This window comes from Acomys minous, assembly GCF_964271855.1.
Source record: "Acomys minous genome assembly, chromosome: 19".
Taxonomy (NCBI): Eukaryota; Metazoa; Chordata; class Mammalia; order Rodentia; family Muridae; genus Acomys; species Acomys minous.
Window position 1 is genome coordinate 58224118 of NC_140499.1, and position 21012 is coordinate 58245129.

General features: G+C 42.5%; 1 protein-coding gene across 4 annotated transcripts in view; it reads right to left on the bottom strand.

Moving 5' to 3' along the window:
- The window catches only part of FHIP1A (FHF complex subunit HOOK interacting protein 1A), a 231522-nt gene that overhangs the window by 162590 nt on the left and 47920 nt on the right, over positions 1-21012 (bottom strand). Inside the window, exon 1 of one of the 4 annotated variants that reach the window (XM_084768559.1) lies at positions 15507-15566. The exons of the other annotated variants lie outside the window; for them this stretch is intronic. The gene's annotated coding sequence lies outside the window, so the exon portion shown is untranslated. Of the gene's footprint in view, positions 1-15506; positions 15567-21012 lie in introns of those variants that run through there. 4 annotated transcript variants of the gene reach the window in all.

The window sequence follows — 21012 nt, forward strand, 5'->3', positions numbered from 1 at the left end:
AATAAGAAAAAGCAACAATATTTATAAGCCAAATAAATAATGTTTCTCTGTAAATGGCAAAGTCTAATCATTTATTTTAGCAAACTACCATTGTTTAAACACACACTCTCTTCCTGGGATTCAACTACATATACAGACAACAAAAAGGAAAACTAGTTGCCTTATATTATTTCTTCCTTTTGGTTTTGGTCAATGTAATAGTGTTTCTACTTATCATCCCACTCCAAAGGCATTTACCTTGTGTCTCAAATACAATGTCACAGTACTGACAGAGGCCTCCACAGAAAACAGGATGCTTAAAAGAATGCCACTAGGGGTCCAGGATTCATTTGAGTAGAAAATAGAGTATACATTCTCAAATGCTCTGTTTTAAACACGATAGATCTAGATATGTAGATATGTTCAAGTATGCTTGATTTGAAAACTAGTTTATTAAAGATTATTTATACATACCAATAGTAACACAGACATATCCTAGTTTGCTTTCTGTTGCTACAATAAACACCATGACGAAAAGGCCATGTGGGGGAAAAAGGTTTTATTTTACCTCACAGCTCACAACCCATCATTTGAGAGAAGCCAAGGCAGGAACCTAGAGGCAGAAACTAAAGCAGAGACCACAGAAAAACATTGCTTACTCATCTGCTCCATGGCTGGCTATGGACCACCCATGAAGGATGGGACCAACAACAGTGGGCTGGGCATTGCTACACCAATCAGTAATTTTTAAAAAAGAAAAGAAAAGAAAAAAGAAAAAAAAGCCCTTACAGGCAAGTCTGGTTTGATGAAAGAAGTTTCTCAACTGAGGTTCCGTCTTCCCAACTGACACACATTGGCAAGCACAGCGAGAAAGACGTGACCCGTGAAAGCTTTCTTCAGTAGCATACTTACTGTTGGGTCAGATTTTCTCACTTTGCCTTTCAGAGGAATGAAAAGGACTTATGTAACCCTTGGTTCTGTCACGAAACCCACAAAAGACTCAAAATATATAGAAAGGAATGAAAATGCCTTATCTCACTAATAAATTGCAAATCCCAATCTACATTTCTCCCATTTGTGTACTGGATGTCGAGTTGTCCTCGGGTCATATTTGTCTTCACCACATACATACATACTACATACACACACACACACACACACACACACACACACACACACCACAGAGGTGGTCTCAGAGACATTGCCCTTGTTCTTGGTGGCCCACCTGAGCTAAACGGTGAGACCTTATTGCTGAAGACACCACACCCTTTGATTGCAGGGCATGGAGAAATGAAGCTGGAATTGAGCTGCAAGCTTCTTCCCTGATGGCTGTCTTTCATAGTGCTATGCAGGCCACTAAGGTAAAAAGTCATCAGTAATCTTACCCAGTGGTGAAGCCAGTATCCCTGCCAATAAGATATGCTCACTGGTACAATAGTGGCACAGTTGTTATAAAGGTAACCAATGCTTTCTAATTGGCTTAGAGACCCATTCCACAGAAAAAAATTTATGCCTGGTAAAGCAAACCTAGTCAAAAATCTAGTCAATAGGCTTAGTAGGGGAAAATGTTGTTGTTGTTGTTGTTGTTATTATTATTATTATTATTATTATTATTATTATTATTATTATTTACTAAATGAATGTACTGTCAAATGGTCCTAAATATTTATATTTATACCTGCCTTTCTTACTTTTTCTTGATGCTATGATAAAAATATCCTGACAAAAGCAACCTAAAGGAGAAAGGGTTTTATTTTGGCTTACATTTCCAGGATATAGTGCAATATGGCAGAAAGTCACAGAGCAGTAATCAGAGGCCAATGGTTACACTGTATCCATAGTCAAAAAACAGAAAGTAATGACTGTTTTCTCACTGTCTTTGTGTGTGTGTGTGTGTGTGTGTGTGTGTGTGTGTGTGTTTTGTTTGGGGGGATTTTTGGTTTGTTTTGTTTTTTTAGACAGGGTTTCTGTGTGTAGCCTTGGCTGTCCTAGACTCCCTTTGTAGACCAGACTGGCCTCAAACTCATAGATATCCACCTGCCTCTGCCTCCCTGAGTTCTGGTATTACAGGCGTGCACCACCATGCCTGGCTTTTGCTGTCTTCTTATAATCTAAAATCCTCAGCCCAGGGAATGATGCACATCAACATACTCAGTCAAAAAAAATCCCCAAGGGCAACACCAGAGGTATCTCTCTCAGGTGACTTTAGATCAAGCTGATAACTAAGATTAGCCATTACAACATCCATGCATCAGAGAAGCTTCTTTTTACAATGGTCAGTGGTTAATACAGAGACCCATAACTGGCAAACCAGCTGATAATGACTGTTGAGTGCTTCACCCTACATGAGCCATCGACATCACCCCCATCAGGGGCTCAGAGAACACCTTGAATGAAGGGGCAAAAGTATGTAGACGCGAAGAGGTTCTATGAAATGCTGTCTCTTAGACATGATATGACTGTTGCACTCATGAAATCACAGAAGCTGTGGTTACCTATACAACACTTGCAAAGAAAACTGAGTCCATCTATAGTCCATCACAGATGAATAAGGGGCTCATGAGGCCCCACCCACAGCATAGGAGCTATGGGCAATTAATGGCTGCTGGGGACATTTCTTTAGTGGTATAGCCGCTATTAAGGTCACTGTCCAGTAAACAACCCCTCGCCCACACTCATAGAAGCGACCCTAATAAATTGTTTTAAGTCATGAAGGTAGGTAGGGACTTGACAGGAAAGAAAAATAATTTATGAGGAGGGGAATATAAGAGAGGGTAAAGGGGTGGTGAATGAGATCAAAGTATATTATATGCATATATGAAATGATCCAAAATAAGTATTTTTAAATTTTTTAAAGTAAATAATTTTTTAAAGATTTACTTATTTATTATGTATATAGTCCCCTGCCTGCATGTGTGCCTGCCTGCCAGAAGAGGACACCAAATCTCATTACTGATGGTTATGGGCCTCCCTGTGGTTGCTGGGAATTGAACTTAGGACCTCTGGAAGAACAGCCAGTGCTCATAACCTTTGAGCCATCTCTCCAGCCCATATTTTTTAATTTTTAAGTAAGTGAAAAGAACATTTTTATTTTGAAATCTGAATGCTAGCCAAAAATAAGAAAATCTTGCTGGGCAGCAGAAAGTGGCAAAGGATACTTCTGTCTTCTTTAAGATTATTTTTATTATTTTTATTTACATGTCTATGTGAGGGAAAGTCACATGCATGCAGTGACCACAGAGGCCAGAAGTGGGCGCTGGGTCTCCTGGAGCTGGAATTACAGGTGCTTTGAGATTCCTTGAGGTGGGTGCTTGGAACCCAACTCAAGTCTTCTGCAAGAATAGCAAGTGCTTTTAGCCACTGAGCCATTTCGCTAACTCTAATGTGCCCAAGTGTTATAAAATAATATATTGATTTCAGAAGAGAATAAAAATATATGATGCTAAATAAATCCACACCCTAAAACAATATCATTTACATGACGTTAAGTAAAAAGGGGGGTCAAAATAACTTTTCTGAAAAACTTTCAAAAAAATGTGCTATATTTTGAAAATGTCCACTAGTACCTATCTAGATGTGAAAAAACTGAAAGTTTAATTGTTGCTCTTCCCTGGGCACAGTCCTTAGACATGTATCTCCTAGCATCAGGCCTCACAAACAATGTGAGTTTTACAACACAGACACATGACTCCCTCCTACAATGCAATAAAATAAGGTGGAGGTATCCAGGCAGAAATAAGACTATCTAAAATGACTAACTCCAGATGCTTAGAGGTATGAAAGGTAAAAACAAACACAAACTATTATTCAACATCATAATGGATAAAAAGCTGGAAAAATTTTTGCAAGGAAAGCAAATTTTAAGAAAATAGAAAGTGCTATCACTCTAATAATGGAAAACATTTAAATGCCCAGTGTCAGAGATACAGACAACTAAATTTGTTACAATAATTTATTTCACATAATTCTGTTGGCTATTTGTAAGTTTTATGAGTTTATAATAAGTTGAGTAAACGGCATTTATGCTATAGAGAAGAAAGAAATGACAGTCCTGGTAGCACACGCCTTTAATTCCGGCACTAGGAGAGGCTGAGGCAGAAGGTGCATGAGTTGAAAGTCAGCCTGGGCTACACAGGAGGGAAGGAAGGGAGGGAGGGAGGGAGGGAGGGAAGGAGGGAGGGAGAAGGAAGGAGAGAGAGGGAGGGACACAGGGAGGGAGAGAGGGAGGCAGCTCAAGATGGGTTTTGGGCTGTAATCACACATGACCACAGCTACTCATAATCATAAACAATGCAGGGAAAGAAAGCAAATTTGTCTTGGTATTGAGTTTAATATTTTCCATCTCTAGCAGGTTAAACTAAGAATTCAAGTCAGAGAACAAATGCATCCTTTCCATAGCCTTGTATCCTGAGAATTTTCCAAGACACAGATCAGATGCTAAACCACTCACTGATATAACAATTTTCTGCAGTAGTCCAACGTAAAAGATGCTTTCCTAGAACTTACTAAAAGAGATTCTGTGGTTTGGAATGAAGTGTCTTTGGTTATAACTTTGGTCATGACTTTTAATCTTCAAAACTGGACACACTTTGGTAGTAGTAACCAGTAGCATTCCTGTGTGAATATGAGAGTAAAAATGGGTTTCACGTGCCGATAAAGAAATCCTAACCCACTTCTTCACTTTAATCAATTAATCGCTTACTAAATGCCCAGATACAAACAGCGTCACCTCAATCAAATCCCAGGGCACTTAAATGGTGAGTTTAGCTGGTAACAAGTGCCTTCCCAGTCCCCCTCCCCCCCCCCCATAATACCACACAAACAATTTTATCATCATGTACTGGAGAGATCCAGGCTCTTTGGCTGCCTCTTAAAAATTACAAATTGCTTCCAGATGCTTTTCAGGTGATTTCATGTCTTCCTTCGGCCTGCAGCTCATGAATTATGAAAGGGCATGCCTAATTCATGAGACGAGTCCTCCCTCTCGGTGCCCATTATCAGACATCCGCTGCACGCACTCCGGGTCTTTAGGTGCGCGCGCGCACGCGCGTGCTCTAACGCAGGTAATGAGGCATCGCTGTGTATTAGCGAGGACTTTCCCGAAAGCCTTGCTTATATTTTACCATCATGACTCTGCCAGCAGCGAGGCTTCCCGACTTCAAAGGCAGCTGGCCTTTTGACAGTAATGTACAGAATGATATCAGAAGCAAGGTTAAATGGAACTTGGGAAAAAAATTGAAAAGGAGATTCTTAAAATTCACTGGGTCTTGATAATTTCTCTCGCTTGTCATCTCATTTAAAAACAAAATATGTCTCCGGCTATAAAAAAAAAGGGGGGGGGAGGAAGAGGGCAGTTTAACAGTTCAGTCACACTCAGATCTCTCCTCAGGCAAGCTCTTTCCTTCCAACAAAGCATCCTAACCTCCACATAACAAAATCAAACTCGGGCTCACAGCCGTCCCTTGTAATAGCTATGTCACACCCCTAATTTCAACACAGGAACCAAATTTAAAGCTCATTTCCAGATGGCATAAATCCAGTGAATTGAGACCTTAACTGTGCCAGTTAGAAAATCTGCTAACAGGCAGGGGATTCACAGGAAGACAGGGAAATCACCAAGTGAACACTGGCGCTGGCTCACAGCCACATCATGAGTTTCCACCTACGTATGAGAAACACGCGTACAGGGTACGGACTAGGGCGCCCCGATTCACCCATAGCACTGTTTTAATAAAACTGTGACATCAACAAATGCTCTCCCAAAGGGTAATTAAGAAATCAACCAACACAGAGAAAACTGTCAAACAATTCAACAAGTTCTCATTACCTGAAGGTGACTACGAGCTAATTATTGACTAATTTCTTTCTCCAAAATAGCTGCACTGGGGCAGGTGATAGATGCTATTCACATGTGGAAACTTTACACAAATATACAATCCTCACTGACTTCCATTGAACACCCTAGTAATACCATAAAGTCTTAAATACATGAACCCACACTGGTCTCCAAAATCCAGTCTCTGAATGATAAAACTGCAGCCTGGGCAACTAAGTGGCCTGATAAAATGTCCAAATGCAAGCAGATGGGAAGTGGTGAGCACAGGCCAGGGGCCCTATCGTTGGCCTCCCATACTTACGCTAGGTCTAAGAAAAGTCAAGATTCCTCAACAATCACCTGTTGCTTTCCTCTCATTCCTCCCATGACCAGCAACCCTTTTTAATGCTTTCCCTGAAACATCCTATTAATAATACAGAATTCTCTTTTTTAGCCAAGAAACCTTCATATAATCTGACCTGGTTTTGCTCCCAGAATCTGCAATGGGCAGCTCACAAGCACCTGTTACTCCAGATCCACAGGATGTAATGTCCTGTTAGTGCAAACTTACGACTCTGAGCAAGTCTCAATTGCATGACCAACTAGTAAGTTGAAGGATATGAGAAAAAGGAGAGACCACGGCATCTTAAAACAAATCAATCAATGGCCATACTGCATGCTGCTCCTGAAGGCCAGGTTGGTGTCTGTGGCCTTGCGGCAGCCAAGGGTCATATTGATATCTCTGGTCCGTGTCGCCATCAAAGGCCATGGGAATGTCTGTGGCTTGTGCTGCCACCTGAATCCATGTCAATGATCATGGCCTGTGTTGTGACTGGGGGCCACGTTGATGTCTGTGGCTTGTGCTGCCACCTGAATCCATGTCAATGTCCATGGCCTGTGCTGTGACTGGAGGCCATGTTGATGTCTGTGGTCTGTGCTCCCACTGGAGGCCATGTTGGTGATAGTGGTCTATGTTACCACTGAAGGCCATGTTGATGTCTGTGACCCATGCCGTTGTCTGAGGCCATGTTGATGTCCATGGGCTGTACTGCCACCAGAGACCATGGTGATATCTGCTATCCGCCAGGGGCCACGTTGGTATCCATGGCCCATATTACTACTAACGTCCATGGAGATTTATGAAGCCATGTTGATGTCTATGTCCTGTGCTGTAGTCAAAAACATGTGGAAGTCCATGATCTGTGCTGCTGCTGACTATAAAAGACCAGCAGGCTTATTTGCGGTGGCATCAATGATGGCAGGCTCACAGTTGAGAATGACACATAGAAGGCCTGTGTGACAACCTCTCTCCCTTACTGACTCCCCCAAAAAAGAGACCATCTAGACAGGAAGCCATTGAAGAGTACTCTTAAAAATTATAATAGAGATGTTGAGTTGTGGCCCTTCATAATTGATGACTTCTCATGAGGATGGGGGGTGGGAAATGACTCAGTTCTCTTTAAGAGGCTGGCCACTGGGAGTTTGGCCATGTTCCAGTGAGTATATGGGCAACACAATTTGGACTTGGCTTTTTTTTTTTCCTTTTTCTGTTTTTCTTCTTTTTTGTTTTAGGGGAGGCCAAAAAGGTGGGGGCTGACCTGGGAGGTCTGGGAAGTGAATGTGATAGGGGTGTATTATGTGAAATTTCTAAATAATCAATTAAAATGCTATATAAAAATAAAATAATAAATCAAAAGCACTGATTTATAGGTCATTTATAAAATGATGTTGCTACAGAGAAAATAGAGTTCTGTGTGCCATTTACTCATTCACAATAGCTTATATTTCGTTGCTGATTTATTACAATAAAAAGCATTGTCCTAGTTTGCTTCCTATTGCTGTGAAAACAAGCAAACAAACAAAACAACATGACCAAAGCAACATGGGAAGGGAAGAGTTTGTTTGGTTTACATGTCCACGTCATAGTTTATCAATGAAGGAAGCCAAGACAGGGCCTCAGGAAAGGTAGGAACCCAAAGGCAGGAACTGAAGTGGAGATTACAGAGAAACACTATTTACTGGTTTGCTCTCCATGGCTCATTCAGTCTGTTTATTTGCTTGCTTGTTTGTTTGTTTTATAACACTCGCAACCACCTGCCCAGCAGTGACACCATCCACAGTGGGTTGGGCCCTCACACATCAATAATTAATCAAGAAAATGGCCCCCACAGGCTTTCCTACTAGCCAGTCTGATAGGAGCATTTTGTCAGTTGGGGTTCCCTCTTCCTGAATGACCCCAGCTTGTGCCAAGTTTACAAAAAAACCCAAACAAACAAAAACAGTACAAGCATACTGATTTATTAAAAATAAAAACAAAATTCAACTATTAAAGAAATATTTACGATGTGACAGCTATTCATGTTTGCTTTTAAAAGTTACTGGTTCGGGCTGGAGAGATGACTCTGCAGTCAGGAGTACCTCATGCTCTTCCAGAGAAACTGGGTTCCATTTCCAGCACCCACGCAGTCACTCACAATTATCTGTAATTCCAGCTCCAGGGATCGCCTCAAGCACCGGTAGGCACACAGTGCATAGACATACATGCAGGCAAAACACCTGTACATATAAATTAAGCTTTTCTTTTAAGTTAATGTTTAAAATCTATGATCAAATGAATTTTGAAAATGTTCTGTTTTGTATATGCTTCCTGTAAGGTACAAGAAAAGTGGCCTAGCTTTGTTCAACCCAGTCCCAGTGTTTCAGGAGGCTTTTATTTGCAGAACCTGTATTGTCAGCCACCAGGAAACACTTCAGGAAGTATATTCCTGCATGAATAACCTGACTGTGACTCCCATTAGGCAATATTTATAGTCAAACAGCCTTCCTCTTCTACTTGGGAGGCAAGGAACCTTGTGGTTAAATGAAAAGTTACCACCTTTTCCACCTAAGGAGGATAGGACTGTCTTCTGCCAGCAACTTATTCTCCCCAGAAGCTGTCACCGGCCCTGTGTAAAAAATATCTTGTCTGGGTCCAGGTATGGTGGCACACACATTAACCCAGCTTTGTGGTTAGCCTGGCTCCATAGTGAGACCTTGTCTCCAAACAAATAAATCTTGTATGTACACTTTTACACAAATAAGCATTCTACACACAACGTTCTATACCTCACATTTTTGGCAAGCAACATAGATCGGCATTACTTACAAGTTACTACTAAAGATGTTCAGTGCTATTTTATGACTCTGCCCTTCCTAACGTTCATCTGTAACATAATGAATTAACTGGGCAACCCACACCTGAACACCTGAGTTGTTTCCAATCCTTAGCCACTATCAACACTTCTACAATGAGTATCCTCTTATATAAATCATCTTACCAGGCATGTAATATGTATATATGTGAATTATTTTGACAGAATATATTAACGTAGGTATATCTAGGACAATTCATTCCTAGAATAAATTTCTAAAATGGAAACTCCTCACCTAAGAAATATACCTTTTTTTTTTTAATATTGCAAATTTTGCCAAACTGCCTGTTAAAGAGATGCTACTGTTTTGCACTCACGCTTTCTCTACAAATATTGTAAAACTTTAATAACTGTTTGTCTAACCATAGTGAACAGTCCCTCCATAAAATTACAACACACACACACCTTCTAGAATGAGTAAAGCTATTCATTTCTCCATATATTTAAAAAGTACTGCTGCTCCTATAGACTATTTGTGTGTCCTCTGTTCATTTTTCCACCAGACTCTTACATTTTTCTTATGTAGCTGTAGGGGCTCTTTATTCTAAAACCTGGCTCCTTCAGATATGAAATGAAAAGCAAATATTGTCTCTGGCTTTTTTTTTTTATTCCTGACTGATATTGAATTGGTTCAAAGTTTGTTGTGCTGGGGTTTTAATGTTTATTTTTATTTTATGGAACTGGAGTTAGAGACAGTTGTGAGCTGCCATGTGGGTGCTGAGAATTGAACCCAGGTCCTGTGGAAGAGCAGCCAGTGCTCTTAACTGCTGAGCCATCTCTCCAGCTCCATTGTGTTGGGTTTTTATAAGTATAATCAAATACATTTCTCAACTTTATGAGAAAGGCCCATATGTACTCTAAGATTATAAAATAATTTCCCAATCCTCTTCTCTGATCTAGATAATTTTTCAATTTCCTATTGAATATAGATTGATTTGGGCTGAACATTTGAGGCTACTGCTCCAAACAGTACTTTTCCACTGGACAGTAACCTGATGATCCCACTACTGTTTATTCAGTAGGACATCTTTCCCCACAAACGTGCAATCCCACCTTTAACCTACAGCAAATAAAGCATGTGATAACACCAGTGTTTCAATGACCATAACTAAAGCCATATTTCAGTCTCTCAGATTGTTCCTAGCTGTTTGTATTCATTTTCCAAACTGGACACAGAATAGCTTGCTGGGCACTCCAAGTAAACCTTCCTGGTTTTGCTTTGTTTTGTTTTACTAACCTGACATGAAACACACAGATATTTAATGAAAACTGACATCTTCATATCCAGGAATATGGCAGCCTTTCTAACTTTTCATAGCTCTGTGGAACTCTCAGGTGCATTACGAATGCCTTCATATACAGCATACATATTGCTTAAGATTATTCCTCGATTTGTGTGCGTGTGCGTGTGCGTGTGCATGTGTGTGTGTGTGTCTGCACATGCCACAACATATATGTGGATGTCAGAAGACAATTGAGTGGAGTCAGGTCTCTCCTTCCATCCTTCGGTGACCCAGATATTGCACACAGGCTGCCAGGCTGCCAAGGCAGCACCTCTTCCTGCAGGGCCATCTCACTGGTCCCCCTTACACCCTCTCCTAAGCATTTTATTCTTCTTAATGATAATGGTCTTACTTCTTCGGTCTTCTAACTGGCTGTTGTTAGTATTATTTGGAAGCTACGGATGTTGACACATCACTTGCCAGCAAGTACTTTCATTGTTTTGTTCTTTATAATTAGTCTTTCACTTGATTCTGTTAGAATCTTATATTCCATTATTGACAAGCAGTAAGTATTTATCTTTTTTTTTTTAACTATATTTTTGGTTGTCTAGAGGCATTTTCTTGCAGTTCTAGAACACCGGAGAAGGTGGAGATACTGGATTATCCTTACATGGTCCCAAATCTAATAGTAACGTTCTCAAACTTCTTTGTAAGTCTGAAATGCTTTAGGGGTTAGAATGAGCATAATTTATATTTCTGGAATATTTTCCTATGATGTTTTGAGTGTTTCTTTTTTTTAAAAAAAATCAACAATAAACACTGAGTTTTATCAAATGCCTCTACCAGAAAAGAATAATCAAGTTTTTTATTATAATAAAAGATAATATCCAGGACAGCCAAGACTAACACAGAGAGACCTTGTCTCGAAAAACCAAAAAATAAAATAAAATATAATAAAATATCATTGATAAATTTTATAGTATATTTTCTTGCATTATTAAACTTCGCTTGCTTTGGATCTTTATTTCTCTCTAAGTATACACAGTACATGTTTAAAATGTTACCTTACTCAGTTTCCTAAGCAACTCTTAGTCTGGGTCCTCCTATCCTGCATACTCGGCCCCATAGCCAGCCACACTGGCTTCCTCATATGCCAAGACTTCTCGTGGCTCAGAGAATAAGCTGCACCTGCCATGCACACTGTGCCCGGACTGTCCCCAGATGCCCCCACACCATTCCTCTTTATGTCTCTGTTCACATGGGGCCTCATGACAGAAGCCTTTCCTGCCTGCCCCACACAAACACCTTCTAGTCGTGTTACACACTACCCTCACTCCGGCTCGGTGTGTCTTCAGCTATGTCACCATCTACCATGTGTTCACTGGTAGAATGTGTATCCATCACCAGACTGCATTGTGGCCAGCAGAAAACAAGCCCCAGGGAAAGATACATTTTACCTGATTTGCCCCTTGCCCCTAGCCCTAGCTTCCCAGCATGAAGAACAGGCTCAACGCTTAAAAAAAAAAAAAAAAAAATCTTAGTACTCATTGCATGCACCAATAAAAGAAAATGAGTGAAGATCCTTAAGCTTAAAAAAACTTGCTAAAACCCTGCAGAGGCGGAGCTGCAACTGCATCTGTAGTCTAACTTTCCATTTCCTTCCCTTAACCATCAAAACAAATGATTCGTGGTTATAAGTCATATAGAAATGGCCATACCAAAAAAAAACAAAACAAAAAACAAAAAAACAAAAAAAACAAAACAAAAACAACGCATCACTGACCGAAAGTCAGGGCAAAGCTGGGCAGACAGGCCATGTACGAATGAGGAAAAACCATCAGTAGATGTCTCCAAAGACCTCCTGGAAACGATAGGCATCGTGTTAAGTTGGCTTTCTTCCCAATAGCCGTGATCACCATAGCAAGCAGCATAGCATAACGCTGAGAGCATCCAAGCACGGACTTAAACATCCAAGAGATAGAAGTGGATATTTTAGGACCAAGAGACGGAGAAACGTGCTCACTGTTGCCGAAACACATGCTAGAACTTCTGCTTCCCAGGAGACTTACCTAGCTACCTTACGGCCAACAAGGGCCTTACCTAGCTACCTTACGGCCAACAAGGGCCTGCCCCTTAATAAACTGCTAACTCTCTCAACGTTGACTTTGTTTTGGTTCCAACAGCCAAGTTAGAACCAGGTACTCTTCTAGGGTGTTTTGGTTTGGGTTTTTGTGGCTTTCGTTTTTGTTTCCTTAATTCTTTGCACAAAGCTACTTCAGACTAAAAACAAAGCTGCACAAATTTCCAAGTTTGATATTGAGCGGTATCTTCAGTTCGTTTCCAGAATTTAATCAAACTCCGTATTTTAGAACTGCGCAGCTGATGCAACATGGCAACATGTCACATTTAATTCCATCTATATAAATAATAATAAGCAGAGACTGAGCAGTGAGGCATAGCTAAATATGCAAGCCCATGAATTTCAAAGGCACGGCCCATTTGTAGTATTTCTAAACAGTAAATATATCATTTTCCAACATTTTCACTATCAAATTATAGTAGTTTTTCTGCTGGCACTCACTTGAGGAAAAACCACAAAAAGACTCTTTTAATAGTTTCTCCTTACTGGCTTCTATTCAAAGGTAAATGGAAGGCAGTAAAATTAATGGGAAATATATCCAATTACTTAAAATGCATCAACCAAAAGAAAACCTGTTTTAGAGCTGCGTTGTGAGCTGTGAAATTACATCACCTTCACTTAATCTTCCATTCCAATGGCAGGTAACAAAACTGAAGGCTGGCCACATGACTAAACACCGCCTCTGCGGAGCCCGCCCGACTCTTCCCCCTCAAATTCTCACCTTGGTCAAAGCCAGAGTAAGCGCCTGTCCCTTGGCCTTCCCCCCACCCCCACCCCCTCACCCCCACCCCCACCCCCCAACCCCCCCCTCACCCCCACCCCCCCCCACCCCCCCCCCCCCCCCCCGCGCTGTGTGCCACAGATGTTCACCAGGGAGCAGATTCCCGAGCACCCAGCAACTTCTCATTCTCTCAAGCCACTCTGTCGGTGAGGAACAAAAGGATCTTTCTGTATAAGTGTGACATGCCATCGGGTGTGTTTGTTTTTTAGGTTTGTGTAAGGTGACAACAGAAAACAAAGACCTAAGGTTTTTAAATTTAACCATAAAAAATATTTTCTAGCACTTAACTCAAATTTTTAAAAGAATAAAGTGAACTCCCATTTTTTTTTACATTTAATGGGCCAACGATTAATTTTTAAAGCAACATATTAAAGATGCCATACTTCATTAAATTAGGGGATATGACAATGACATCAAGTCAGAAATGCCTTAGCATTGGGAAGTAGGGAACCTAAACAGCAATTACTATTTTTTTTAATGAAGGCTAGTCTTAAATTTTGTTTAAAAAGCAATTGAGAAAAACCTTCATGAAACTCAGCTTGTTACTTCAGCAGTGTAGCTCCAGTGGTCGAACAATTGCCTAGCTTTCACAAAGCCCTGGGTTCGATTCCCAGCACCATACACACCAGCTGTGGGCGTGCACAACTATTATCCCATCACTTAGAAGGCAGAGGCAGGAAGTCACGGTCATGGTCATCCCCAGCTCCGTGGGGAGGTCAAGGCCAGCCTGGGCTACATGACACCTTGAAGCTACTTGACACAGAGATGGGAGAGGGGAAGGGAAGGGGGGGAGGGAAGACAGAGCTTAATACAGAAAGTCGTTTTCCCATCTTGATTAATATTATCATTTTGTCCTTTATCTAAGAGTTCTAGACATTACAAACATCTAGTTCGTCCCTCATTTACCTTTCTTAAAGGAAAAGAGATTGTTATCATTCATAGACTGGGAGCAGGTTTTAGCAATAAGAGCTACAGAGGAGATCTGTGTTTTAGGGAACTTCATAGAAAAGAATAGTGCACGCTCCCTTTCTCTGGGTTGGGCTTTTTGGAGGGGAGAGAGGTAAATCATACTACAAGAAAGGAAACACATGAAATATACGGCCAACTGTGAGGAGAGCTGTGGCCGTGCATGCCACAGACTTACAGAAGCAACATGCTTGGAAGAGTCACTGCAACACTCAAAAGTACCTTGAGCATATCTTTTTGTTGTTGTTGGTGGTGGTGGTGGTGGGTTTCTTTTTTGTTTGTTTTTGTTTTTTGCTGTTGTTTTGTTTGTTTGTTTGTTTGTTTGTTTTCAAGACAGGGTTTCTCTGTGTAGCCTTGGCTGTCCTGGACTCGCTTTGTAGACCATGTTGGCCTTGAACTCACAGAGATCCGCCTGCCTCTGCTGCTGTCTCCCGAGGGCTAGGATTAAAGGCGTGTGCCACCACGCCCAGCTGAATGTGCTATTTTATAATCCTAACAAACCACATCCATCTGTGCCTTGGAATCACGAAAGCAGGAGATGTTCACAGCTGTTAAGTGGCTGACAAAATCCCAACTGTCAAATGCAATCTCTAACTCAGAAAACATTAAAGTGAAGACAAGCTGTTAACCCCCACCCCCCAAAAGTTAGTCTTTTAAATAAAAAAAGAAACCATGAACACGAGAGAGTGTAAGGGAAGAGAGACCCAGAAAGATGAAAGAGGGAGAAGGAGAAATGAAAATTATGTAAATATAGAATTTGTGCATGAAATTATCAAAGTAAATAAAAGCTTGAAAACAAAAACCAGGTGTCGGAAAGATGGGTCCGTGGTTAAGAGCACCCCCTACTCTTCGAGAGGCCCTGGGTCTGGCTCCAGCATGCACATCAGGAGGCGTACAACAGCCTGTAACTCTGACTTCAGATCTGACATGTACTTCTTGCCCACATACAACATGCACTTACACAGACACATATACATGCAATATAAATAAATATAAATCCTTTAAAACAAACAAACGAATGAAATTGCAGATTGTCTTAGCTTGCTCTTTAGTGCTGTGATAAACACTATGACCAAAAGCAACTTGGGGAAGGAAGGGTCTATGTCACCTTACTGTGACAGTGACAGAAGTCGTGAGATCAGCAGCTCAAGGCAGGAAACTGGAGAAAAGCGCGGAAGCAGGAACCACACTGCCCACAGTGGGATGGGCCTTCCCAGCTCCATTAGGAATCAAGAAAATACCCCATAGGTTTGCCTACAGGCCAGTCTGATGGGGATATTTTCTCAATTGAGGTTTCTGCCTCTCAGATAGATGCCTCAGCTTGTGTCAGCTGACAAAAAACAAAACAAAACAAAACAAAACAACCACCACTAGCTCCTCCTGTCACAGCTGCTGGAGTAGCTGGATTTACCTTTTCTATTTAGATGCAAATCGATTCTGTCATACCAGCTCTCACCACATAAAGCAGAGATTTAGAGGTCTGTTTTGGCTTTGTTTTCCTGTTGGAAAAAATAAAAATAAATTCAAAAAAAATTTTAAAGAAGAAAAAATATTGGTCACCAGGAAGGATCCAGAGTTAATAGAACTTCAGAGGTGGTCAGAGGTAGCTCACACCTATAACCACAGAACTGGGGAAGTAGAGGCAGGAGAACTTCTCAGTTTGAATTTTTCTTTTTTTTTTTTCTTTTTTTTTTTTTTTTTTTTTTCTGGAGGCCAGCCTGAGGCTACATAGTGAATGCCAGACCATGAAAGAAAACTTCAGGGAAATCCAGAGCCACCTTTGCTTCTGGCTCCCTCCCGATGCTGGCTGGGAGACTGGCTGGCATAGGGCCCTGCAGCCCCTGAGCACAAGCTTTGCCTTCACCAGTGACCCCTCTACAGCTCTACTCACAGCTCCCCATAGACTGCACCCCCCACCCGCCCAGAGTAAACCAACAAAGCCTCATTCAAGTGAAACTGTGATCTTTGGCATCATGCTCCAACCCAGAAAAAGGTCAAGTCCACACCAGCTGGTCTTTGGGGCAATTAGTGAACATCAAGTCCGCTGTCTGTTCGCCACAAGAGTAAACTCCTAGAGCGAAAACGAGATAGCCACGGGCCAAAAGAAGGGGCGCAAAAACCTTAGTGGAACGCAGAGGGCACAGATATTACCATCAATTAGTCCATCTAAATTCATAATACTGACACCAGTGACTGGAGAAACAGAGGAGCTCTCACGTGATCACCCAGCTCAGAGTTACCTAACCTCTTGAGGGCCAGCGAGAGACCACCGCCCACACAAATACATTTCCTACCCGCCAACTACCAGGGAACTAAAACAAACAAGCAAACGGCTGACATCTAGCTGTCCTTTCCAGTGCCCCTGCCGAGTGAAAGTAATTCAAGCCAGAATGGAAGCCTTTACCAGACAACTGAGCACGCTATTCCTCCTGGAAAATGTTCTGGCCCGAGCTTGTTCATCTCTGCGCTAAAGCAGTGCCTACCCTCGCAGCTCCCTTTCCTGCGCTATTAAGCCGAAGCACAAGTGAAGGGAAGCCGAGACTTTAACCTCTGGCTTAAGCACAAATGGAATTACCCTGCCGCCGCCTCGCATTATTTAAAAATGCAAAGCACAAGGCTCGAGTTCATCTGTCACTTGGAGAAAGCACTGCGCTTTTACGGTGAGAATTCATTTAGGAGACGCTCTTAACACGGTTTTCCCCCTTCACCTTCCCAATTTATCTTGCATTCGCCACTCTTCCGCGGCAAACTTTTTATGTGCAACTTTAAGGCCGTGCAATGTACATCACAAGGGCACTAGTCTCTGAAACCTGAAGAAGAATGACAATGAGGTGATGATACCAGCTGCTGGGGGTTTGCCCCTCCTGACCTAACATGCTAAAAAAAAAAAAAAAATACAGGAGAGGCCAGACTCTGAAAGAGGACAAAAGAAGAGGGGCGAGAGCCAGCTTTTACTGGGACATTAAATCTACAGCGTTTTTGCTCTTTTAAAAAGCATTAAGTAAGAGATAGCAGAAATAGAATACACATTTTAAGATGATCCACTTGCTCTAGGTCCCTGGTTCTCAACCCTCCTACCGCTGCAACCCTTTAATACGGCCCCTCAGGCTGTGGTGAGCCCCAACCATAAGATTATGCTAGTTTTCAACTGTAACCTTAGCTACTGTTATGAATCGCAAATGTAAACAACAGTGCTTCCCGATGGGAAAGGGTCATTCGACCCCCCCAGGTTCAGAACGCCTGCTATAGCGATAGATCATAATGGCTCCCCACGCTGAGAAGCACTCAGTCTCAGACACACTGAACGTTTGAGACTTTTCTAGGCATTCCCCAAGCTTCGTCCTTCCCTTTCTAGCAATGAGACTTGGAGCCTTGCACATACTATGCGCGCCACTGCTGAGCTCCCTGCCCTCCCCCGACTCAACAACAGCTTAGACCATTTAAGACAAACTAGAGTCTGAGCCCAGCGGGCACAGCCAGGCAAAGCTGTGGGCAAACACAGTAAGCAACCCTGGCCACGCTGCTTCCCTCTTACTGTCGGCCACAGAGCACAGTCTATAAATACAGGCAATCTGCTCTGCTCTGTTCACCCCACAAGACCGAACGTTAAAAATAAACCTTGGGAGCAGGACAGGCGGACTGGAGGGTAAAGGCACTTTGCTGCTATTCCAGAGAACCAGGTTTGATTCCCAGAACCACATGGCAGCTCACAACCATATGTGTAAGTCAAGCTCCAGTGATTGATTGCCACGCCATCTTTTGGCCTCTGCAGACACTAGGCACAAACATGGTTCACATACATACATAACAGCAAGGGCTACAGAGAAACCCTGTCTCAAACAAACAAAAAACAAACAAACAACGACAAAAGCAAGCATACAGACAAACAAAACTATTTTACCTAAAGCTAGCCACCTACCCACTGCTGGAGGGACCACAGACCCTAGAGGAGATACTACTACTGTCATTTTCCTAAGTCGATATAGCTTCCGATTGGGTAGTAAGCACTTATCCTATACCCAGAGATAAGTGTGGGACGGCAAGACAGTACCTTCTAGATATGACAGGGATGCTACAACCACAAAATCTCAACGATACGGGTGGGGAATCTTGCAAGGTTCCACTTTTAAGTGAAGAGTTGCAGATGGTCAGTGGCTGCTATGAGGAGGAGATATGTGTATGTATATATGTGTGTGTGTGTATATATATGTATATGTGTGTGTGTGTATATATATGTATATGTGTGTGTGTATCTATATCTATATGTATGTATGTGTGTGCAGTAACAACAATTATAGAAATCATGAATTCCAGAGGGAGCGAGGCAAGACACAGGAGAAGTTGGAGGAAGAAAAGAAGGGGATAGAAATGACATAAGCACAGTATACTCATCTATGAAATTCTTTTTTAAAAACGTATTTAAAACTTCAGCGTAAATGATTACATATATCAGGACGCACCATGCAATGCAGTAATGAACATGGCAGCGACAACTGTGCGTCCTTCCCAAATACCCTGAGTGCAAAAGCAAGATCGTACCAGTGTTGAGCTGGCCTTGCTCTACTTCATGTATACTGCAACTCTCAAGTGGTCAGGACTGAAAATGGGGCCCCCATCTCTGAACCACGGGGGGTGGGGGGGGCTCGGAAAACTTTTTAAAGCAGTGATACTGAAGAGTTAGTCCATCTGCTTCTTTTTTGGGGGGTGGGGGATGGGATGTAGTGAGTGCAGAGTCATAGATCCCTTCCAGTAGACTCACCATCTATGCACGCATGCACACATGTACACTACACACACACGCACATACACACACACACACACTCATATACTCAAGCTTTCTTGTTTGCGTGGCGGTATGGATTAAATACAGTAGATACGCTCTACTACTGAGCTACGCTCCCAGTGCTAAAGTTTATTTTTCTGTTATCAGGTTGGTGCTTGCAACCATGAGCCAGGAGTCCTCAGCTATAGCCTACTGAGTGGCTGTCTGATTAGCCATAAAGAAAAAAAAATGGCTTATAAAAGTGTCCTAGCTAAGATGACCGTGGTCACATAGACTATATGCTGAGGGACCCCTCCATCAGATACTGCTGCAGACATAAAGCTGAAAGTCCTAGGGATCCAAGGCAGATTTCAAGCAAATTAGGACCTCATATATCAAACACAAAAGCCATTTCCTTTGAAAAGCAGGCTCCCCAACTAAGGCATCACCTAGGAATACATGCTTATGCACACCCAGTAGCAGCTTCAGCATCTCAGCCTAACACGGTCCAAGGGAACAATCAAACTAGAGGCCTGAGCTATTAGATTTGTATGAGTCTAAAGTTGCTTGAGCTTTGTTAGATTTTTTTTTTCCAATTCTGAATTTTCATAGTAACCCAAGAAGCATGTTAGAGGAGGGAAAAAGGATGAGGAACCCCAGGCCAGCTCTTAGCACCATCACTGGGCTCGCTGAAACTAGTCTTTTGGTTTCTTGAGACAAGGTTTCTCTGTGAGGCCTTGACTACCTTGGACTTGCTTTGTAGACCAGGCTGGCCTCGAACTCACAACAATCTGCCTGCCTCTGTCTCCCAAGTGCTGGGATTAAAGGCGTGCGCCACCACCACCCAGCTGAAACTAGTCCTTCTTAAGCTTCTGCATGCAACAGAATCCGCCAACTTATTAAGTGCAAATTGCTAGGCTTGGGCTCCACCCTCACAGTTTCTGATCCAGCAGCTGTGGGTACCAGCACTGTGACAGGTTCTAGGGCAGCCTGGCGCTGGTATTCCTGGATCCTACACTTTGAGAATCACCAAATGTCACAGTTTCCTTTCCTTTTCTGTGTCTTTAGTTTGCTTTCCTTGCTGCAGTAAAGCAACCTGACAAAAGCAACCCGTGGAAGAAAGGGTTTATTTCGGTTCACCGTTCATCACAGCAGGGATTTGAGGCAGCAGGAGCTTGGGGCAGATGGTGACAGTAACTCCATAGTAAGAGAGCATAAAGAAATGAGCACCAGGACACAGCTCAACCTCTCCACGCTGTACAGTCCTGGGTTTCTACAGTGGGGATGGTCTCACCCACAGGTAAGATGGGTCCTCCGACCTCACCAACCCAGTCAAGACCATTCCACAAGGCTATTCTGAAAGACCAACCCTTGCTAGATGACACCCACAGGTGTGCCCAGAGGCCTGTCCAGGTGATTCCAGGCCTCGTCAAGTTAACAATTAACTTGGCTATGACACCAACCTATACAATTGGAGCCCACCTCTGACTATTTTAACCCCTCAAGGGCTTCCACAGCACCACCCAGTGAGCAAGGTAAATTTTAAAAGCCAACAGTGCTCGCTCTATCATCCAAATCAGCCTCTCTCTCTCAATGGTGGTACCCACTGTGGCACAATGGTTAGCCTGGATATTCAAGGCACACAACACAGTAAGCTGCTGGAAATCCTCGCCACAGATACAGAGAACAGATGTGGAGTGACTTTTGTATTAAGTTTTCACCCCCAGGAAACAATAGACAGCAAATCAGCGCTCTGAGGATTTACTCACCCACTTAGAAATCCCTTCATGGCTCCAGAGCTGTGGTTTGCAAATTGAGCTCCACAGAGTCCCAGATACCTCAAGGGCTGGGGTGGGAGAAAAGGAGAGGGGAGGGGAGGGGAGGGGAGGGGAGAGGAGGGGAGGAGGCAACTTCAGCTTCTTATCTCTGCTCCCCTCTGGACCGGAAGCTCAGCTTTTCTCCAGCTAACATACTAGCACAGATCATTTTTACTGATAATACAACCATTTTCTGTCCTTCCCCATAGTCCACCCATTTTTAATCAACCTTCCAACATCTTAAGACCTGGCCTCCATTCCCTGGAAGACAGTGTGTCATGTTTAAATGCAAAACTGCACAAAGAAAACTGCTTATACCAGTCACATAACCGTCAACA